The sequence below is a fragment of the Acinonyx jubatus genome, chromosome D2 (genome assembly GCF_027475565.1).
Source record: "Acinonyx jubatus isolate Ajub_Pintada_27869175 chromosome D2, VMU_Ajub_asm_v1.0, whole genome shotgun sequence".
Classification (NCBI taxonomy): Eukaryota; Metazoa; Chordata; class Mammalia; order Carnivora; family Felidae; genus Acinonyx; species Acinonyx jubatus.
In genome coordinates this window covers 66,026,654-66,032,653 of record NC_069393.1, presented here as the reverse complement: position 1 = coordinate 66,032,653, position 6,000 = coordinate 66,026,654, and the positions used below count along the sequence as shown (strand labels likewise).

General features: G+C 41.0%; 1 pseudogene; it reads right to left on the bottom strand.

Annotated features, from left to right (window-relative positions):
- Window positions 1–301: 301 nt before the first annotated feature.
- On the bottom strand, window positions 302–2,500 carry LOC128312564 (protein FAM136A-like; annotated as a pseudogene).
- Window positions 2,501–6,000: the final 3,500 nt, after the last annotated feature.

Genomic DNA, 6,000 nt, shown 5'->3' with positions numbered 1-6,000 from the left:
TTGGAAAATTTTTCAATGGAAGAAATGCTTAATCTGTATACCTGAGTTGCTTATGCATAAGCAAGCTCTCCTATAGCATTTTATATATATATATATATATATATATTAGCATTTATATATTAATTTCTCTACACACACACACACACACACACACACACACACACACACTCAGAAATCGATTTAAAACAAACATGACATCACCTGCAGGAAGTACCAAGACATTTTCTATTAGCTTTTAATGTTGGGAAAACAAAATGAGAAGGTGACATTGTTTCACAGTTTCTTTTTTTCTTTTCTGAGGAAAAACTATACCTTTTTTTTTTTAAGCTGAACCACTAGGAACATATATTACAACCTTGAAACACCAAATATTGGCTATGTTATCATTTCAAATAATAAATTGGTGAAAAAAATAATGAAATGATAAAGGGCAGAATACTGCTTACTGCAACGGCCACAGGCAAAAGTGTTATTTGGTAATGAGGGGGTGGCTGTCCATCTTTTGCTTTAAAGGAATCACAGCTCACCCGAGTTGCTTACTTTTTCTCCTTCAGCCTTCCTGTTGCCAAGGGATTGTCTCAATAGGGCTCTGTTATTTCAGGGGGCTAAATAAGCAACACTGAGTTTAGGCTTTCCTTCCTTCTCTTCTATAAAAACCAGGTTTTTCCAAATTCAGTACCTAATAACTCTCTTAATTAAGAAGGCAACAGTTTCTCCTTCAATGTTCACTCCTGGATACTGGTACATAGTGCAATCAAAACCCCCTTTCCCTTCAAGGGAAAGTGTTACGGCAAGATTGTTCAGTTGTTCTGCTGCAGATAGGCTCAGGGCCCATCATGACAGCCAGTGAGAGGGGAGATCTGCTTCCCATACCCAGTGTAACATCCCTTCTCTTGTTTCTGCAGGGTCTCTTAGCTGAAAGATGTAATACGTATTTCAAGAAATGCATATCCACATCTTGATGGCCAGAAATAGATACCCACGAGGAACTGTTCAAAGTTCTTACCCAAACTACCTCTCCTACCTCCGCACCTTAAATCAACTTCATATATATAAAACAAAACATTGTATATAAAACAAAACCAAGCAAAACAAAGACCCAGAAAGCTTTTTTCCCTTGTAAATTAGCGACCTCATGGACTTTGTTTTACAGCTTATAGAAAATGATTTGGTGATCCTTCTGGTAAACGGGAGGTTGGCAACAACAGAAACATCTCTGCTTGTACTCCACCAGATCATAGGCAGGTTAGGGGAACCTAGCAACCTGTTTGTACCTGTATACTAAGAAGAATCTTGTACCTTAAAGCCTCTGGCTTGGTATAAGGGAGATCCCTAGTGCCAGTGCATGCGAAATTTAGGTTACCAAAAATTCTTCTGTGCTATCTCAGACCCAAATTTTAGCACCAGTTTTTTCCATTTCACTTTCTAGGGTTGAAACACAAAGGAACCAGTGTGTAGAGGCAAGTGACACATGCCTCAAACTTGCCTGCTATCCTTAATTTCTTCATAAACTTCAAAGACCAAAATTCATTTTGCTTTTTAAATGGATTCCTGCTGGGGCACTGGGTGGCTCAGTCGGTTAAGCCTCCCGCATCGGCTCAGGTCACCATCTGAGGATTCATGGATTCGAGTCCCATGTCGGGTTCTATGCTGACAGTTTGGAGCCTGGAGCCTGCTTCAGATTCTGTGTCTCCCTCTTGCTCTCTGCCCCACCTCCACTCATGCTCTGTATCTCTCAAAAATAAAATAAACATTAAAAAAAATTAAATGGATTACTGCTGTCAGCCTTGATGGCCAATTACAAAGACTTCAATTTCCCAGTGGATAAGAGATCTTCTCAGTCATGGTTGGGATGAGGTGCATGTGGTCATCCACATACTTGGTCACACAAGTTCTCCAGCTGCCACTTCACCTGAAACCCTCTATTTCCTGCATCTATTGAATCTTTGGCTTTGTCACTGCAGTGCATGGTGCACTGGGCCAGGCAGCCCTGGAATTTCTTCAACTGGGTTTGAGCCAGAGGCGCATGGCAGCGCTCAATGCACCGGTGCACCTGCCGCATGGCCTCCCGACTATCCTCACAACAGCTGTACCAGAACATGAGCATCTTCTGGATGTTCTCTCTCTCCAGACTCTTCACCGCGGAGTCTACTGCCTTCTGCACCTGGAGCTGCTGCAGGTCTGCCATGGTGACCCTGCACTGCATCCCTCCAGAGGGTGCCCAGATGGACTCCGGCACTCGGGCCTGCCTGTTTCATAGTTTCTTTTTTTTTTTTTAATTTTTTTAACGTTTTTTTATTTATTTTTGAGACAGGGAGAGACAGAGCATGAACAGGGGAGGGTCAGAGAGAGAGGGAGACACAGAATCTGAAACAGGCTCCAGGCTCTGAGCTGTCAGCGCAGAGCCCGACATGGGGCTCGAACTCACGGACTGCGAGATCATGACCTGAGCCGAAGTCGGCCGCTTAACCGACTGAGCCACCCAGGTGCCCCTGTTTCACAGTTTCTAATACAGGTAGCATCTGTGGGAGAGGCAGCATCAGAGGTGCCTAAAAATAAGGGTGATGCAGAGAAAGTAGGCCTTCTCCCCTGCTGTAGATACTCTGGTGTGTGGCCCAAATTCCTCTTTCAGGACTGAGGTGCTCATTCACCCAGAATGAGGGAGTGTTGGTGGCTGACAGTATCCAGCCGAATTATTTTTCTGCCCCCTTCACAGGGGCAGCCCACATGTATTGGCTGATCATTTGGGGTTGGGTAGGTATAAAGTCCCAAGGGGGTCTCTGAGGAGCCATCCAGCCCTGGAGCTCCTACAGGATGGGCTGCACACGTGTGGCAGCTTCTTCTCCCTCCGCCCAGCCCTGCTCCTGTCACTCTCACAGGGGATGTTCCTAAAGGCACTCCCCAATAAACTTCTTGCAAAGAAATGTCAGAGTCCTTTTCCCAGGAATCTCAATGTACAGCACGTACCAGGACCACAAAAAGCCTTTCATGAGCACTCATTACAGAGAATGAGAGTGTCACTATAAATGTACGTATTAAATGTACTGGGTCCCAAGCAAAATGAGCCATACTCCATACTCACATTCTAGCTTATGTTCAAAAACTGACAACACAGAGATATTGTAAACAGCACACAAGTCATCTAAAGAACTTAGGTATAAAGTTATTTTACTGAAAGAATCATAACAAGGACAAATAAAAACATGTTAAAATCAAGAACAGGAGTTGAGTCCAGATGACCAACAGTTCCTCATCTGTTGGATACTATAGGCCATAACTTTTGTTTGTTTTGTTTTCTCTGGTTGTTTGCCTCCCCTATCTCCTCCCCTGAAAAGCTGCCTGACGATGTCACTTCCCCAAGGCTCCATAACTGGAGGAAGCATGGGCAGGGGCGGGCTGTAATCAGACATCAAAAGATGCCTGTGTCCCCACTGCCACCTAATGGGTTCTTTGAGCATTGAGGCCTCCATTGTACAGTTCTTTGCAACTGCTGACGCTATTATCAATAAAATGGTTAAATGTGACCGTATCAAACTATGTGCATTAGTTTTCATGGGGCAAAAATCTGGGGCTTATTTTGGCTTCTGGAAAGAAGTTGTGTTCACTGTCTCCTTTTTGCTCTTTACATTTGGGTACATATATCCCCAGCTACTCAGGTTGTCTGGTGTAAGTATCCTAAAAAAAAAAAAAAAAGGTTGCTCTATTATGCTCTATTATCCATTGTACAATAATAGTGATATGGAATGTTCCAGGCTGTTTCTGCAATAACTAAGTTATTTTCTAAGTTAAATAAATAGTCAACATGAACATGGGGGTGGGAAACACTCAGATAAAGAGGGTATTTTCAAGGGCTGTGATGCAGATGAATCCAATTAACTCCGAGTTTAAAAGACCATCTTAAGACTACCTCTGGAGGCTGTTATATGAGAAAGCCAGATAGGGCCAAAAAAAAAAAAATGAAAAAAGTTCCTATCACCACATCAGAGGGCAAGGCCCATTGGACTCTCTCCTGCATGTGGGGAAGTCAAAGTAATTCATTCTCATGCTTTCCTTCCTGGCCTTCAAAGAGCTCCTGTGACTGCTTCAGCCTCCACTGCCCACATCTTCCTGCTAGACCTTGACCCATAGGCTTTCTATGGCCTTTTGTTTCTGACAATCACATAAGCTTTTGTAATCTCTCATATTACTTCTAAGCTTGTTAAACGACTTCTAGCTCCTAAAGATCCTCTCAATCTGCTGAGATTCCCCCACCATTCCCTAAACACACACACACAGACACACACACACACACACACACACACACACACAGATCACCTAAAACCATACTAGCTAGTTTACAAATACTTTTCTCTTTTTATTTTGAAAAATTTGAAACATACAGAAAAGTTGAAAGATTAGTACAATGAAGTCACATATCCTCCACAATAACCATTAACATCTTAACATCTAACACATTTTAATTCTTTCTTCCTCTCTCTCTCTCTATATATATATTCATACACGTATACATATATGTGTGTACACACACACACACACACACACACACACACACACAGTAGTCCCCCCTTATCTGCAGTTTCACTTTCCACGGTTTCAGTTACCCATGGTCAACTGCAGTCTACAAGCAGATAATCCTCTTCTGATGTACAATCAGAAAGTCAATAGAAACCTGACACTATGTCACAACACCTACGTCATTCACCTCACTTCATCTCATTGCATAGGCATTTTATCATCTCACATCATCACAAGAAGGGTGAGTACAGTACAAGAAGATATTTTGAGAGAGAGAGAGACCACAGTCACATAACTTTTGTTACAGTATATTGTTATAATATTGTTATAATTGTTCTATTTTATTATTTATTATTGTTAATCTCTTACTGTGCCTCATTTATAAATTAAACCTTATTATAAGTATGTTATGTATGGGAAAAAACACAGTATATATGGGGTTTGGCATTATTTATGGTTTCAGGCATCCTCTAGGGGTCTTGGAACATATTGCCCGTGGATAAGTGGCTACTGCTGTGTAAATACACACAAGTATACATATATTCATGCACACACCCACGTGATTTTATGAAATTCCATACAATTTTTTTTTTGCTGAACCATTTAAAGATAAATTACAGATGTTATGGTATTTCATCCCTAAATATCTGAATGGGTCATTTTCCTAAGTAACCAAAGTAAATTTCACACTCAGTTAATAGTAATTCAGTATCATCTAATACCCAGTCCATATTCAAATTTCCCAAAGTACTCTAAAATTTCTGTTATAGCTTTTTCAAACCAAGACCCAATCAAGATTTATCCATTGCATTTATTGTTAGGTCTTTTGTATCTTAATCTAGAACAGTTCCACACTCTTTTTAACTACACTGACCTTTTGAAGAATTTAGGCGTTTTCTTATGGAATGTCTCACATTCTGGATCTGATTCTTCCATCAGGGTCATTTTATCTGTTCCTCTAACTCCATATTTCCTGTAAATTGAAATTTGGGTCAAAAGGATTGATTATAGTCAGGTTAAGCATTTTTGGCAGACTTTTCATTGGTGATGCTGTTATTTCATGTTGCATCAAGTCAAGAGGACTATAAAGTCAGGTTGTCCCACCATTGGTCATGCTCAATGTGATCACTAGGTTAAGTTGGTGACTGCTGAATTTCCTTACTCTCCCTTTGTAATTAAGTAATCTATGGCGTGATATTCTGCCACTTTGCAAACATCCCCCTTTCTCCCACTTCTTTACAAGATGGGTTTTAGCTTCTATTGATGATCTTTGCCTCAATTATTGGGGACTGCACATAATGATTTTTCCAATTCTATTATTCCATCTATAGGTATTGGCCAGCATTCTCCTACAAAGAAAAAAGGCCCTTCCCTCACCCTTGATTCTGAGTATCACTCTAGACTTAGGGATTTTAATGTTTATTTATTTTTGAGAGAGAGAGAGAGAGAGAGAGAGAGAGAGAGAGAGAGAGAGAGATTGAGAGA